This window comes from Furipterus horrens, unplaced genomic scaffold (genome assembly GCF_987537825.1).
Source record: "Furipterus horrens unplaced genomic scaffold, mFurHor1.1.pri manual_scaffold_9, whole genome shotgun sequence".
In the NCBI taxonomy this organism is placed as follows: domain Eukaryota; kingdom Metazoa; phylum Chordata; class Mammalia; order Chiroptera; family Furipteridae; genus Furipterus; species Furipterus horrens.
The window spans coordinates 77,514,982-77,532,137 of record NW_028327179.1 but is presented as its reverse complement, the minus strand read 5'-3'; positions in this window follow the sequence as shown (position 1 = coordinate 77,532,137).

The following is a 17,156-nucleotide window of genomic DNA, read 5'->3' as shown; positions in this document are numbered from 1 at the left end:
GCATTTTCTCCAAGTCTTCTTTGTTTCCCTTTTTTGAATCTGAAATAGTTTCAATAATACAGCAATACTGTGAGAGCATTTGAATAATTATTCCATTTCTAATTATTACTCACGAGATCAGTTCAACTGTTTAAATATTGTCATTTTATATCTTAATAATGGAAAAGTTTCTTTTATTAAAAGTGAAAACTTCACACTTATGTTTATTTTAATTATAAAAAATTATTTACAAGCATATATGCACCCAGTACAACAATCACTCTATTTTAAGGATACCTTAAAGAAAGGCTTCTTCATAACAGAGAAGCTGGAGTAAGACAGGCTGAACTTAGATTTTCTTACCCCTTAGCTTAGCATTGGGAAACATTATACACTTTCCTCCTAAGGTGACTAGTAGTGTCTTTCATTTCTTCATAAAGTATATATAGATCATTTATTAAAAAACAGAAAGTAAGAGCCCTGACTGGTGTGGCTCAGTGGATTGAATGCTGGCCTGCAAACCAAAGGGTCACTGGTTTGATTCCCAGTCAGGGCACATGACTGGGTTGCAGGCCAGGTCCCCAGTAAGAGGCACGCAAGAGGCAACCACACGCTGATGTTTCTCTCCCTCTCTTTCTCCCTTCCCCCCTCTCTAAAAATAAATGAATAAAATCTTTTTTAAAAAAACACAGAAACTATGAGCAAACAACTCAAAAGATATTTTATTAAATATGCATAACTTGGTAAGAATAAACTGGGTTTCATAAAATAGATATTGGCTGAAATAACTGTATATTAATTTTATAGTCAATATTAATGTATAACTAATAGAATATACTCATAACAGTATATTTGCATTAATACTAATACTAATATAATATATAGATAATTAGTACAATTAAAACCATTGAAATTACAATTGAATCAAACAACTAAAATATATTAATACAATAATATATATATATGTAATACTGTATATTTAAAGAAAGGAATTTGCAGAGCAAAACTTACCATTGATGAAATATCACTGAGTTGAAAGACCTAAAATTATTTTCCTCAAAGCATCTAATAGCAATTTTGTAACACTCAGCAATAATATTCACACATAAATTTTACTTTTTCTTAATATGATCCAAATTTGATTAATCTTAAATATTAATTTACAGTACTCCTAGAATTGATATAAAAGTGTTGTTTGAAGGATTATGAAGAAGAACAACTATTTCTCTAAATTATAGACATTAGGTTGTTTAACCTTTGTTCCAAATGCTATGCTTTATTTTCTCCGCAAGGGTATTCTGAAAATCTCATTTCTTAGACTGGCTGAAAGTTAAAAATATTTAGGTAAAACCATACGCTACTATGTATATTGTATATATTATAAGTATGTATCTAGATAGGGAGATATTTTTATTTTGCTTTACTTGCATGAGAAAATAACTGCAAACAATATATGATATTACCACAATTTATTAACCAAGAGTCATATATAGCCTTTGATTAAATTGTCAGAAGCATATATCAGGTAAGCAAAATGACTTATATATCAAGTTATTGATTTAACTTTATCTGTAGTATTTTGATGTTGTTTTATGAACAATAATAAAGAAAAAAATACCTGGTAAATGAAATTCTAATTCCAAGTTATGTAAGTTAAGGCTGTATTATCACTTTGCCTAATTTTACCAAGCAATTATATTAAGATACATATTTTAAATGTGTTAGAAGCTTGTCCTCTTGGAATAATATAAATTTTTGTTCTTAATGCTGCTTATGTGGTTTTATCATCTTAATAGCCTTAAGAAAGAGTCTAACTATCTATCTCCTCTACATTGTATTGATATCTTGCCCCTTTGTGCACCCCCATCATAATTTGGACACTTCTTATGGAGAGGACATCACAGTGACTTTTTTTCTAAGCACCTTTCCATAAGCAATATTTTTTGCTATTTAGGCCTGGGTATCCATGCATGGTGTTTCTTAATGAGTACAAGAGAGAAGAAAAAATTTCAGGATATATGTGTACTGCTACTGTGTAACATTAGGGTGACAGAAGGCTAGGCAGATTCCAGCTATATATGATGTCTGGTTAGCAATCAATATTTTAGAATTGACAAGCTTACATTAGTTCCTGATTGCAATTCTCATATCAACTGAATGAGATGGCATTTTTGTTGACAACTTGGCAATCATTTAAAATTTAATTTTTAATTCTGCGTCTTTTGTACTGAATCTTCATAGACAATTTAGAAAGAAAAGAAAATACCATAAAAGCAAAAGTGTATTATGGTCAACTAGCTATCAAAAACGAAACATGTTTCCCCTTTTTTGTTAACTGTTGTTAACATGAAGATTCAATTTTACATCAACATAAAATTGGGTGATTGTATTTAGTCGGGGCTAATATTTTGTCTAGAGTATAAGACAGCCACTCCTTTGGAAACATGCACACATATACACATGCATGTTTATACATATCCACACATAATACACTATTTTGTATGCATTATATCTAAAATTCCAGATTAGAGATAGTAAATAAAAGTTTTACTTGAATGAATAGATGCTTTAATCAATGTCATGAAGAACAAATTTGTGGCTTTCTTCCGCATGGTGAAGAAAATAGAAAGTAACATAAAATGTCAGGATGCCAGAGCAAATAAATGTGGCAAAAATTTTTTTCCAATAAAAATTATAGGTATTTCTCAGAAATAATTATAATAAATCCCTAGAACTATACAGTCTATTATACTTGGATTGAATCTTAAAGAAATAAAAACCATGAAAATATCAATTATGTGTAAGGAGATTGAATCAAACAACTCCCAACAAAGAAAAGTCCAGGATCAGATGGCTTCACTGATGGATTCTATCAAATATTTAAAGAATTAATGCAAATTCTTCTCAAATTTTCCAAAAAATTAAAGAACAGGGAACACATCCAAGCTCATTTTACTTGGTAAACATTACTCTCATCCCAAAACCAGACAAGGACACTATAAGAAAAGAAATGTACAGGCCAATATCCCTGATGAACTTAGATGTAAAATTCCTCAACAAAACACTAGAAAACTGAATTTAACAACACATTAAAAGGATCATAACCCATGATTAAGTAGGATTTTTTTTCCCTACAATGTAGGGATGTTTCAAAATTCATGAATGAATAAATGTAAAACATCACATTTACAAAATGAAGGATAAAAATCATATAACTCTCTCAAAAGGTACAGAAAAAGCATTTGACAAAATGTAACATAGTTAAAAGATTAAAAAAACAACCTCTGAACAAATGAGTCATAAATGAAATGTATTTCAACATAATTAAGTTCACATATGGCAAGACCATAGTTATTATTCTCAATGGTGAAGAGCTGAAAACTTTTCCTCTAAGATCAGAAATAAGACCAAGATGCCACTCTCACCACTTTTATTTAACATGACACTAGAAATCCTAGCCAAAGGAATTAAGAAAGTAAAAAGAAGAAAAGAAAAAAGACATTCAAATTGGAAAGGATGAAGTAAAAGTGTCCGTTTACAGATAATATGATCTCATATACAGAAAATCTTACAGACTCAACCAAATAAAATGTTAGAATAAACGAATTTAATAAAGTGGCAGGATAAAAAATTAATGTACATAAATGGTTGCATGTCTACCCTCTGAGATCAAAAATCAATCATTTGGGGACTTCCGGCCAAGATGGAGGCTTAGACTGACGCGCTCGGTCTCCCTCTACAACTAGAGAGGAATACAACTACTTCAAAACAAAGGATAACTAGAAATTCCAGAAAATAAAACTACACGGAAGCCCAACGTATGAAGTTATAAACCAGCGGCGCCCTTTGGGCAGGTAAGGGGAGCGAAAGGGGGCGGTGCTGTTTGCGGTCGCACCTGGGACAGCGGCAGGGAGAGCAATCTCAGCAGCAGGGAGGACAATCCCGGCTGCAGTTGAACCCCTGGCAGCTCGCGACCCCGACACTGGGAAAAGCAGCCACCACATCGCCTTGAACAGTGAGGCCCAGGGGGGCAGGAGGACAGATCCCGGTCTCCTAGCGGAATAACTGTGTGAATCCATCTTGGACCCCCGCCCCCAAAGGAAGCGCCACAGGGCTGCGAAATAGGTCGTGGACAGGCGCCGGTCGCTGGGTTGTGACGAGTACACAGGCACTGCCCCCTATTGCCGGCCCAAGAAAACAAAACGCATCTGTCAAAATGAGGCAGACAACTATAGAAATCCCGGTGGCACAGCTCACCAGGCAACAGATGAGGAATCTGACAGATGAACAAATAAGAAACCTGTCAGAGGCTCAGTTCAGGGCCATTGTTATCAGGTGGCTTACAGAATTAACAAAAGATCTGGAAAAAGATGAGAAAGAAGCGAAAAACACTCATAACGAAAGGAACAAAACCACATACGAGACAGATGGTGAGGAAAAAAATTCCAGAGTTCATTTCAACAAACCGGAATATGGAGAAGGAACAAGCAGTCAACCAATGCAGCGAGAGGAAATGGGAAGCAACGATGAGAGGATCAGAAACCTCTGGGACAGCTATAAAAGGCCCAACATAAGAATCATTGGTTTACCAGAGAGCGAGGAAGATGAACTAGAACTTGAAAAATTGAGTGAAAATATAATAAAGGAGAACTTCCCAGACTTGGGGAAAGAAATAGACTTACAGGTCCAGGAAGCACAGAGAATTCCAAAAATACTGGACCCAGGGAGAACCACTCCAAGACACATTATAATCAAAATGTCAAAAATTAAAGATAAAGAGAGAATCCTAAAAGCAGCAAGAAAGAAGAAAAGAATCATGTACAAAGGGGTCCCAATTAGACTATCAGCTGACTTCTCAAGGGAGACCCTGCAGGCAAGAAGGGACTGGCAAGAAATATTCAAAGTAATGAAAATCCAAAACCTACAACCACGAATACTCTATCCAGCGAAACTGTCATTCAGAATAGAAGGACAGAGTAAGTGTTTCCAGGACAAAATAAAACTGAAAGAGTTCATTAGATCCAAACCACTGTTATATGAGATGTTAAAGGGACTGGTTTAGAAAAAGGAGGATCAAGACTATGAAATCTAAAATGAAAACTGCATCACAAGAAACAACAGGAGCTAGGGAATTGAAACAAAGGCAAACTAAACAGGCAATGAGAGTGGAAAAAGAACTATAGGTACGGGGAACATATTGGGGGGAGGTCAACAGGGAGGGGGAATGGGGAGAGGGAGGGAGATGATATAGGAATTAAGGATCATGGTAGGAGGGAATGGAATAGACAGAGGTTGAGAAGAACTATATGCACAACTAATGGACATGATCTAAAAGGGGGGGACAACTGGAGGGAGGGGGACCACCAGGTGGAGGGGAGCAGAGGGAAGGGAAATTGGGACAAATGTAATATTATAATCAATAAAACACATTTAAAAAAATCAATCATTTGGTAATAGTAAAGGTAGGAGAAAGGCAAACATCCTATAAAATTTACAAGGTCACAGTTGAATTTGGACTAGCCCAATCTTTTCTTTTTTATCTTTTCTTTCACATATATGTATATGCACAACTATAATAAGATGTTAACTAATGGGCAGATGACGAATACTTTTTCCCTTTCCAAACTTGACTCAAGTAAAGGGGCTCCCTTCAAGAAAAATAAAGGGAATCCAGGAGAACCACTCAAAGGGAATGGAGCAGGTGTGGATAAACAAAAGGGACATGGGCATCTTATTTCATAGCTGAATTTTAAATTATTTATTTATTTGTTTGTTTGTTTGTTTATTTATTTTTAGAGAGAGGGGAAGGGAGAAAGAGAGGGAGAGAAACATCACTGTGTGGTCGCCTCTCACTGGCGCCCCCAGCTGGGGACCTGACATGCAACCTAGTCCTGTGCCCTGACTGGGAATCGAACCAATGACACTTGGCTCGCAGGCCCATGCTCAATCCACTGAGCCACAGCAGCCAGGGCTCATAGCTGAATTTTTTTATGTAGTAGGTTGTTCTTTGCTTCCTGTGCTCATTTGAGTCTTGCAGAAATATGGTAGGTCAGAGAGGTGTCTACAGAACGGGCTGCAATACACACTTTGATAAGACAAGCACACATGAATGTCCTATGGGTCAAATGTGGAGCACTGTAGTGGTGGGGAGGGGGGACGCAGAGTGCAGGGTGAAGGAGTTTGGTCACAGACAATTTTCAAAGACAGTGAACTGTGCAGTTAGAGGTTTCCTGTGGTCTTCCCACAAGAATCACACATGCAACTATTTGGAAACCTGCCCTACATTGTGTTGTCAGAAGCCATTGTTAGTGAAAAGTCCTCTCCCATTTCTCCTCCCCACCCACCCCAACTTGCTGAAGGAGTAAACTATCAGAAGAAGAAAGAAGGGAAAGAATTTAACTATCTCAGGAGGAGGACTTCTTTGGACTCTGGTCATGTAAGCACAAGTCTAAACAAATATGGATTTGAGGGGAGGAGGTCACAAAACTTTAAACTACCTATGGGAGTTGAATTTTTAAATATGCTAAATTAGACTGAAGTTTAGAAAAATTGAAAGGAATTAAAATCTATGAGATTTCCCAAAGGTATCATTTAGGAATGAAGAAATAAAAAGGAAATTCACCAACATTGTGAAAGGCAGTGATGAAAGAAAACTAAAATCATTTATTTTTTGTAGTCCACTGATTACAGATAGTTTAATAAATTGGTTGAAGCAATTGCTTGACAATAAAATAAATAAGGGAAAAGTGGCCTATCATCATTGTACCAAAACTCCACATAATAACTTTGACTGCAGTCTTGGGAAGAACTATGCTAAATAATTTTATTCAGATAGGTCAATTATTTAATAATCTAAGAATAGGGTAGAACTCCTTACAGCTAACATGCATGACAGAACCTGAGTTGGTAGGCTTAATAAATGGCTATTTCAAATAAAGTACCTAACAATCAATACCCCATTTAGAATTTTAAATACCAATTTATTTGTTCAATTTATGACATGAAAATTAAGGGTTTCAATCAATTATCTGAATAAATACAAAGATACTTCTTAAGACAGCTTTGGCCTAGTCTATAGGCCTTTTTAAAACAGCACTTCAGGTTAAGAGGTAATGAAAATTCCTGGAAGTAAATACAGTCTCATGCTTTTATGACTTTATTTGCTTTAACTCTGTGAAAGCACAGGGATTACCCATCAATCAGTAACTAGAACAAGCATTTATCCAGACCCCAAAGATTCATTCATGACAGTACAGTAATCTGAGGTGAAAGTGTTGGAGTCAGACTGAGACCAAACCCTTCATGTTTATGTTACTTTAGGCAAGTTACTTAACAAATCTATACCTCAGTTTCTTCATTTTCCAAAGGGGCATATAGCTATTCTATTTCATAGTGTTCTTGTAAAATAGAAATTCAAATAATGTACATCTTTCAGAATATTAATGTTACACAAGATACCAATTATGAGTTTGCCATAAGCAGCTCTTGCCCAAAACCAACATAAACATTATTTGAGAAGGGGATAAGTATATAGTACCTTACCTTCCTCTAAGTTTTATTCCTGTTTACATCTTTATACCTGACCCACCTTATTTTAACACCCTGACATTTTTCTGGATTATATTTCAATACTCATACAGCTCAGTATTTAAAAAATGGATAATAAATATTGAATAGTCATGCCCTTATATAAAAATATACATGATGCTTCTAAATTGAATGGCAGCAACATTATTTTTCATCTAACAAAAAGATATATACTTCCTCTGTAAACATGCAAAAGTATTATTTCCTTTTTTTTCAGTTAGATGTATAGAAAACAAAATATACTGATAAATTGAAACCCATTACACAAAAATTTTCTATACTAATCTTTCTCTTCTTCAAATATCCTACATTTTATTATTACAATTATAGGAGCTCATGTTAATGCAATCCTATTTTTGCAGTAGCTCAAATTTAAATTATAAAAAATAATTTAGAGTGCTATGTGTAAATTACTAGGAGGTAGACTTTCCCATACCATAGAACCATTTCTCTGTAGAGTGAAATACAATCAATTAGCATTTACCAGTAAACTATATAAAGAGTATGGATCAATAACTATACAATTTGCCTATGATTTAATTTCCAACGAAATCTCCTATTTCTGATGGCCTAGTAAAAAAGACAGAAAGTCAGATTAAAGGAGACACCAGAGAGGGAGAAGGAGAAAGAGAGAGAGAGGAAAAGGAGGAGGAGAGAGAAAGGGGAAGTGAGAGGGAGACAGACAGATTTTAATGATAGGTGCAAACATCATAGATTAAAACTTTCAGTTAGTCGTGGGCTCTAGGGATTAGTGGGAATAAATAAATGAAGTTTGTACCTCATTTCTAACCTTCTCAAGAATAGTAAAAATTATTTTTAATTGTGAAAATAGCATATAATTATACATGGATTTGTAAATGTCTAATGATTGTTTTCCATAGGAAATAAATACTCCCCAAAATGTTTTTCTTTTTTTTTTAAGTATATTTTATTGATTATATTGTTACAATAGTTCCAATTTTTTACCCTTTGCTCCACTCCGCCCAGCACCCCCCTTCCCTGACAATCCCCTCCCCAAGTCCATGCCCATGGCTCACCCTTTCATATATTCTTCTTCTTTTTAAAAAAAAAAAAATTAATTAATTAGTTAAATATTTTAACAATAAAAAATAACAATCCCTCCCTCTCAGACTTAAGACCCTTTACAATCTTATAAAGGACAATGGACGAAGGTCTCGAGCTCCTCTAGTTGCTTCAAGCTGGACATGGTCGTCGTCCTACCTACCCTTGGGTCAAGAAATCCCTAATAAGAGTGTGGGTGTGGAGGGGAGGGTGGCCTTCCCACAAGGGGAAAGATCGTGCAGACTCCAGGTTGGTTGACTGTCTCTGGACAATGGTGTGCTTGGTTTAACAGGCTGGCATCCTTGTTGTATTCTGGGGGCAACAGGGTTAAAGGACATCATTCAATCCGTAACCACTAGATGACAAAAGACAGGTATTAATTTTTCAATGTCCCACATTAGGGAAAAGAAGGGCTTCTTTAGAGGAAGGTATGCCAGGTACATCTCACCTGTCCAAAACCCTTTTGCCCATTATACTTAGTTTGGACTGAGGGAAATATTTTAGGTTTCCCCCCTCTCAGGCCTCTGGGCTCTTTCTGTCCAAGCCATTAGGATAGAAAAGAGAAACCAGTTTTAAAGTGAAGCCCACAGACCACCCCATTCTTCACCAACCCAGCCATTTAGTTCAGCCAAACCATTGAGTCTCAGGAGGCAGCAATGCAGACAGGATTAAGTGAGGCCTATACGTACAGACAATCACTCAGGTAATGAGATCGTAGGCTTATGCCCTTTGAAAACAGAAAACACATGTTAATTTATGTAACATAACCCACACACAAGTTTATAGATCTGTAGGACTGTCTTATCAGAAAGACATCCAGTTGCAAGGCATTTGACATTCTTCTTGCCTGTAAATTAAACATCTTTGATAATGCCACAGACATAGTTTAACTTTCAAATGAAAACAGATTTTAAATGAAAAGAAACTTTAAAGACCGTTAGCTGCACTATTTTATAGTCTACCACTGGGCATTGTGATCTTCCTTGAATCTTGATTTTTCTCCCTAAGATTACCCTCCTTGTCATTAAAGGGACTGTATTAAGTTCATTTTTAATTTATCCTGTTCATTTGCATAAACACAACAAGAGCAGCAAATGATCACTTATGATCTTTAGTTCTGCTTTGCTGGAACTTGCGCAAGGAACATTTAGGGTGACCTTCAGTCTGCCCTTCAGGGCACAGAAGCTGAGCCACATACCTGACATTCAGCCTTGCCTGTAAACACCTGTCTTTTCCAGGTCCTCCCGGTTTTCCATTGTGCCTTAAGGTCCCTTCTAGCCATCTTTCAGGAAAACAACCTTCGTTCCTTCCCTGGAAAGATTGCTATGGACCGCTCATCCATCCAAGGTATCAGGCCTTTTATCTCGTGGACTTTTATTACCTTTGAAAGTCAGTCCCAGTTGCTCAGGGCTTTTTGGTAACAACCAAAGCCCAACCATGTCTCATTTAGGCATGACATTCCAGTCAAAGTCTTAGTTAAAAAATCGTTATTAACAACTGGTCTTATTAGTTTTATGCAAAGAAAGTTAGGTCATTACTTACTTCTTTAGAATGCCAAATTCTGGAGGGATCAGATAGGGAGAAAATATATACAGTGTGAAGGAAAATCCTTGTCCTTCTAATATTCACTGAACTTGCATTTCTATTCTTTATATTTTTATTTTTCCCCCTACAAAAATTTTTCTGTTTGTTTGTTTTTCCATTACAGTTGTCTCACTTTTTTCCCCCTCTTGCTTCTCTGCACCCTGTCCCTCCCTTCTCCCACATTCAGTCCCCACCCAGCTGTCCATGTCCATGGATCATTTATACATGTTCTTTGACTAGACCCTTCCCCTTCTTACCACTTCTCTCCCTCCCATCTCCCCCTTTGTTACTGTTAGTTTATTCCTCGTTTACATACCTCTGGTTCAATTTTGCTCATTTGTTTGTGTTGTTCATTAGTTTCCTTTAACAGGTGATAGCATAAGGTAATTTTCTTTTGTTGCCTGGCTTATTTTGCTAAGCATAATTCTCTGTAGTTCCAATCATGTTGTTGCAAATGGTAGAAGTTCCTTCTTTCTTTCACTACTTATTCATTGTCATTTTCCCCCTTTGTACTCATGTTCCTCTCTGTCTCTCTCTGTTTCTTCATCTTCTCAAAGCAGACCCTTTAGCATCTCTTTCAATACTGGTTTGATGGAGATGTATTCTTTTAGCCTTCTTTTGTCTTGGAAACTCCTTATTTCACCTTCCATTTTGAATGAGAGCCTTGCTGGGTAGAGTATTCTTGGTTGTAGGCCTTTGTTTTTCATTACTTGGAATATATTTTGCCATTCCCTTCTGGCTTGTAGTGTTTCTGCTGAGAAATCTGATGATAGCCTTATTGGAGCTCCCTTGTATGTTATTAGTTGTTTCTCTCTTGCTGCTTTTAGGATTCTCTCTTTGTCTTTGAATGTTGGCATTTTAATTATGATGTGTCTTGAAGTGGGCCTGTTGGGGTTCATCTTCATTGGGACCCTCTGTGCTTCCTGGACTTGCATGATTCTTTCTCTCTTCCTGTTAGGGAAGTTTTCTGTCATTAGTTTTTCAAAGAGGTTTTCTATTTCTTGCTCTTCTTCTTCTCCTTCTGGAATTCCTATGATACGGATATTATTACGTTTCATGTTGTCCTGCAGCTGTCTTAGAGCCTCTTCAGTCTTGTTCAGCCTTTTTTCATTTTGTTGCACTGTCTGTGAGTTTTTGTCTACATTGTCCTCCAGCTCGCTGATCCGACTTTCTGCTTCCTCTAGTCTGTTTTTAATTCCTTATACTGTGTTCTTCAGTTCAGAGATCATATTCTTCATTTCCTCCTGGCTCTTATTGCTAGCTTCCATGTCCTTTTTGATGCTGGTATAATTCTCAGTAAGTTCCTTCTAGTTCTTCTGGAGTTCACTGTAGTTTTTTTGGAGTTCTTTGTAGTTTCCGCTGAGCTCATTGAGCTTCTCCATAATACATGCTTTCAATTCCATATCTGATAGTTGGCTCTCCTCTATTTCATTTAGCACTCTTTCTGGGGACTCTGCCTTTCCTTTCGATGGGGGGTTGTTTCTCTGTCTCCCCATTTTTGTGACTCCTATTGTTTGTTGGTGCTTCTTAGAATGATCTGCACTTCCTGGATCTGCCCCTGGTGGCGTCAGATCGTGTACCAGTCTGGGTCTAGGCAGCCTGTTGGAGACTTCTAGGGATCTACTGCCTTTGTCTGTCTCCTTTAATTGATAATCTATTCAATCTGTGATTAGCCGTCAAGCTTAAGGACCGTGGGTGTGGCAGCTTAATTCTTGTAGGCAGGGCCTTTGCTTCCCCTCAGGCTGACGCCACCTGGCCGGGAATGGTCTGCCTGCAGTGTGGGGATGAGTCAGCACTGGGACCCGGCCTGCCGCTTCCCCAGCTCTCCCCTCAAAGCCACCACACCAAACTCTCCCCAAGCATCTCCAGTCCTCTCTGCCTTTCCTCCGCTTGAGCCCAGGGTAAGTGGGGGCCAAAATATTTTTGTATGTGATCCGCTTAAGAGCTGTTTTTCTCCAGCTGTTTCTCTCCGGCTAGCAAGAAACCCTGTGGCTTTTCGCTTTTCTCAGCTGGATACTATTTTACTTTCCACTCTGTTGCTGTAGGCTGGGAAGTTCAGCTGGGGGTTTAGACCCTGCCCTTCTCAGGGGGAATCCCCGGCTGCTGAGCTGTTTCTCAGTCCCTTCAGCTGCCACCCGTGTGAGCCCAGCCAGCCCTTCCGCGTATCCGCACTCCCTACCCGTCACGTTGTGATGTAGCGGCCTTTTTTGTCTCTCCGTGGTTATAAGACTTCTCTCCAGCTGGTGTTCGGTTGGTTATTCCAGATGATTTCTCCAAAATTGCGTTGTAAATCCAGACTAGTTCTGGGAGGAAGTTAGTGTAGCTTCCACTTACTCCTCCGCCATCTTGTTTCTCCCTCCCCAAAATGTTTTTCATTTGTTAAATGCATGAAATGTAAACCTGTGTGTTACACAACCACTTACTCGATTTTTTGTCCTGGGTTGGAAATTTGAAAGATTTGAAGGAAACAAAATGTATCCATTTACCTAAATTCAAAGTACATAAATAAAGTCGTATAGTATTCAGCCAGACAGCAATTACATTAGAAATTCTCACAACCTCTTGATACGAATTCTTGGCCCTCTGCCTCAGGAGGAACATTCCATTGTAAGATGAAATGGAAGCATGTGTGGACCATTTTAATTTAGGAATGGAGCCCTTATCATTCCTCACCCAACTTTACACATTGCAAGTAACCCTCCTTTAGAATACAGATAAAACCCACCAATCAGAGGTTTAACAATGAACACTTTTGATATCAGAGTACAATCTTCTTGATACAGCATAACCCAATCAACAGTCCACTTTTATCTTAATACTTTTCAGACAGCATAGTTTCAAAAGGCAAATCCAGAGTCATATTGAAAGATTTCCCTGGAGTTCAGACCACATGAATGAAGCACTGAAAAACACATTTTCTTAAATATGTAAGCATTACTTCCAATCTTTATTGATTAAAAATCCCTAGACAATTAAAACTGAATACAAAATATTTATTATGCATGCCTTCGAGTATTTTAAACATCGTAAACAGCAAATAAAACATATTGCAGTAACAACTAATGCAAAAAGATTCAAAATATTTTATCTCTTACATAAAACCATCATAGGAAGTGCACGTCTTCATTATAGCTAAGATTTTGTTCATAATTTTATTTATAGCTTTGTTTTGATATATTTTATGTTCCAATAATATAAATTTGATACTTCATAAGGGTTTGTAATCTTCTTTTTAGAAATGAAGACAAAAGAATACCAAATCAAACTAATCAACAATCTGAATTATCCATGTATTGAATCTTGCTCAAAACACAGTATTAGGATTATTTTTGTTTGGTTATTCAAACCTGAGACACTTGCCATTAAGATGAAATTCCTATTAATAGTTAAACATATTAAAATGTAAAATGTAGGCACCCATATTCCAAAAAAATAGAACAGAGTCTGAAAATTAATGAGGGCTCAATAAAAAAATATTTGTTATATTTATTAATGTGTTACCTTTTGTTGTTTAATCATCCATATGCTTTATTTTTGGAAGACTAGTTTGAGTCTCAAAATGCTATGAATAATTTATTTGAAAATTTGTTTCACCATTATTATAGAATACATTGATTGCCCAAATATTATGGTATGTTTACCTGTTCTGTCAGCACTATTAAAAATTTCTGCATGACTCATTGGTATTTTATGATAATTAATAGTATCATTAAAAAATTCATCTCCTAAAAGATGAAGATTTTTGTCTTCCCTATCAGTTCTCCTTTTTAGATCTAAGGAAACACTTTGATCATAATATTTAAACTTTTGTTATATTTACTCATTATTTGTTAACCAATGTTAATTAACTGTTGGATCTCAGGATAATCTGTCCTATTTGATATTACTGTTCCTTATCAAGTGCTTCCTTTTCCTGGATTAGTTGTGATTGTTTCTGAAATGCCCATTGTTATAGTCAGTTCCCAGTGTTTACTTTTACTGGCAGCATTCTATATTTTTTTACAACCTGCTTTTGTATCATGGTACTTTTGATTAGTCTTTATTAGCTCTTTCCATTTTGAATATGTATTAGTCAGGGTAAGTAATGTTAGCTGTATAATAAACAACCCTGAAATATTGAAGGATTAACAATATAAAATTTTATTGTTCACCATGTGAAAGTACAACATGGTCCCTAGAAATGGGGATGGAAAGATTCTGATGCATGGAGAAATTCAGAGAGCCAGTATAACTGAAGGTTGCCATCTCTAACATAAGGCTTCAAATTCACATCCAATCAACCAAAGAGACTAAGAAAGAGCTTGTGTAACAGCTCTCGATTGCCTTATACTAGAAGTGGTGCATCGCTTCTTCTTACATTTCCATGGTGTTAGCCAGTCTTATGATTCCACCTATAATAAAAAAAACTAGAAAACATAGGTTAACTATGTTCATGAAAAGGGAAAAATTTAATGGGCATCTGGCCAATATTGACACAAATATTACATAAACTCACGGTCTTTACAGACTCAATTTGTTTCAAATAATTATATTTTATTGTCATTATCATCTTCATACAAAAATTTGCTAACACATGTCCAGTATAAGCTTTCACGATACTTCCTGAAAGGATGTTAAGGCTAAAAAATTTTTTTTTTATTCCAGACAATGAAAAGATATAAAAGATCCCTCTCAATTTTCTCTTTACTGAAGACAGGGATTCAGCTAAGTTCTCAATTCCTTTTAGATGGAGAATAGTAGTAAAATCCAACATAAAGGCACTAGGAATAGACATGGGCCAAGATTGCTGCAACAGCTGGGTCAGTTTTAGTAATGATATAATGAAAGACAGGGTAGAGCAAAAGTAGGTTCACAGTTGTGAGACACAAAACGGAGTTTATTCTTTTTTTTATTATTTATTGTGTATTGTATTTTTTCCATATTAACAAATGTAAACATACTTTTGCTCAACCATGCATATGTTTAAGATCATGAGTTGAAATTGATGTTTTAATTTAATATATTGTGTCGTGTATTCTTCTTTTAAAATAGTAATGGGGTTTTATTGACAATGAAGTTTTTCTACAGTTTTGACAATAGTCATTGTGGACTTTGTTTAAAGCTTTTCCAGGCTCAGGTGGGAGCCTAATCAAAGTATTTTCAGATGAATAATGCTTGGGCCCAGTCTTCTTTTAAATATACCTTTGACTGTCATCAGAAAGCAGGTCTGACTTTTGTAGCTAATAGTCAAAGTTTAAGCTGAATGAAAAGTTGTACTGAAGATATAATATATTCTTTAGGGGAGAATTTAGTTTACCATACTACCACACAAATCTTTATAATATTCTAAAATTGTATGTAACTAAGTAAGTTCCAGGTTTCCTTTTTCCCTTCACACTTTGAAGGGAACATATCATCACTTATTTTTATTACTGAAGCCTGAAATTCTAGAATTTTATTTTGCAGGGCTTTTTCTATTCCAAATTCATTCATATGCAGAATTACCCATAAAATTCTGAAGAAAACAGGATGTCATTCTCTAAATGAAACACTTGGAAGGAGGATATTTCTATTTTAAGCCTCCAGTTTATTTTAATTTATTTGCTGATGGAGCCAAGATTTGCAAGAACAGTCCCACATTCTCATGCTGATTCTAAGTGCAAAAATCTCCATCATGACCTTTGTATTAACAGGCACAATATATCCTTAGAAATAGATATTCCAGCCACATGTACCAGGGCTTTAGTGGCTTCCAATCAGAACAGACATCACTCGGGAAAAACTTTAGTATTGAGAAGGGGGCTTTCACACAACTGAATACGAATTAAAAATAAAAAAAGAGAGCAAATGCTGAGCTTAAGACACATTGTCAAAATACCAGCATTGAAAATAGAGTAAAAATGTATGCCTCAACCTAAGCAGTTCATGTCCGTTACTCATTTCATGGTTTATCGTCATTCTCAAGTGACTATTATCAAGAAGGTGCTATTGTCTCCTCAGTCTCCACCCCATCTCCACCGAGTCCTCTCCTCTAACCCATGAACAATGCCCAGAAAAGACTTAGGGGAAGACTGAGTTTGTTTCTCACATTTAGGTTGCACAGCTCCTTCGATGGGGTCAAATCAGTGATTTAGCAGCTCTTCTCTCTGCTCACGCTCATTCCTCCCATTCCTCTAGGATCACAGAAGAAGATAAATAACTACTAGCCCTTTTGTAGTAAATTTTGTGACATCAAAAATAATTGAGTAGTTGATGTTTTATTAGGAAATAAGTTGTCAGTTACTAATATAACCTTGGAGGCCACATAATTATTTGAAAGAATAAGGAGCTATTGCAATTGTTGAGCAAAGTGTCAGTGGGGATGGGAGAGGCTCTTAAAGGAAATAACAGCCTGGATGTTTTCCTTCTAAGGTGGGGATATAGATACCAATTACAGTATCAATTAACAGTGTATAACATCACATAGTTTCCTGTGAGTGACTTACTATATTTAATACAACAGCTTTGTGAGTTAGATGACACTTTTCAGTTGAAGAAATGTAGATATGGAGAATTTAAGTGAGTTAGCCAGTTGTCAAGTTAGTATATCCTAGAGTCAGCATTTTATAAAACTCTAATCCTTTGATTTGAAATCTGATACTTTATTTTCACTACACTAGTGATTCATACTGTCTTCTGCAGTGATATGGGTCTCTGAAGAGGAGCTTAGGGGTTACCATAGTACCATCCTTTACAACAGTCAAAGCAACCCCATTTCAATTGGTTGTTTAAATTGGGATTTGATGTTAAGATTACATTTGAAAAATTAAAAAAAAAATAGTTCTTATAACTAAAACACACAAACAACAGGTTTTCAGTACAAAACATTGTACTATATCTTGTTTCTTTTACCAAATAGAGAATGCTTAAAGTGATCCCTGGTTAAAAAGTTATCTTTCAAGCTTACCTAGAACTCAACACATTCC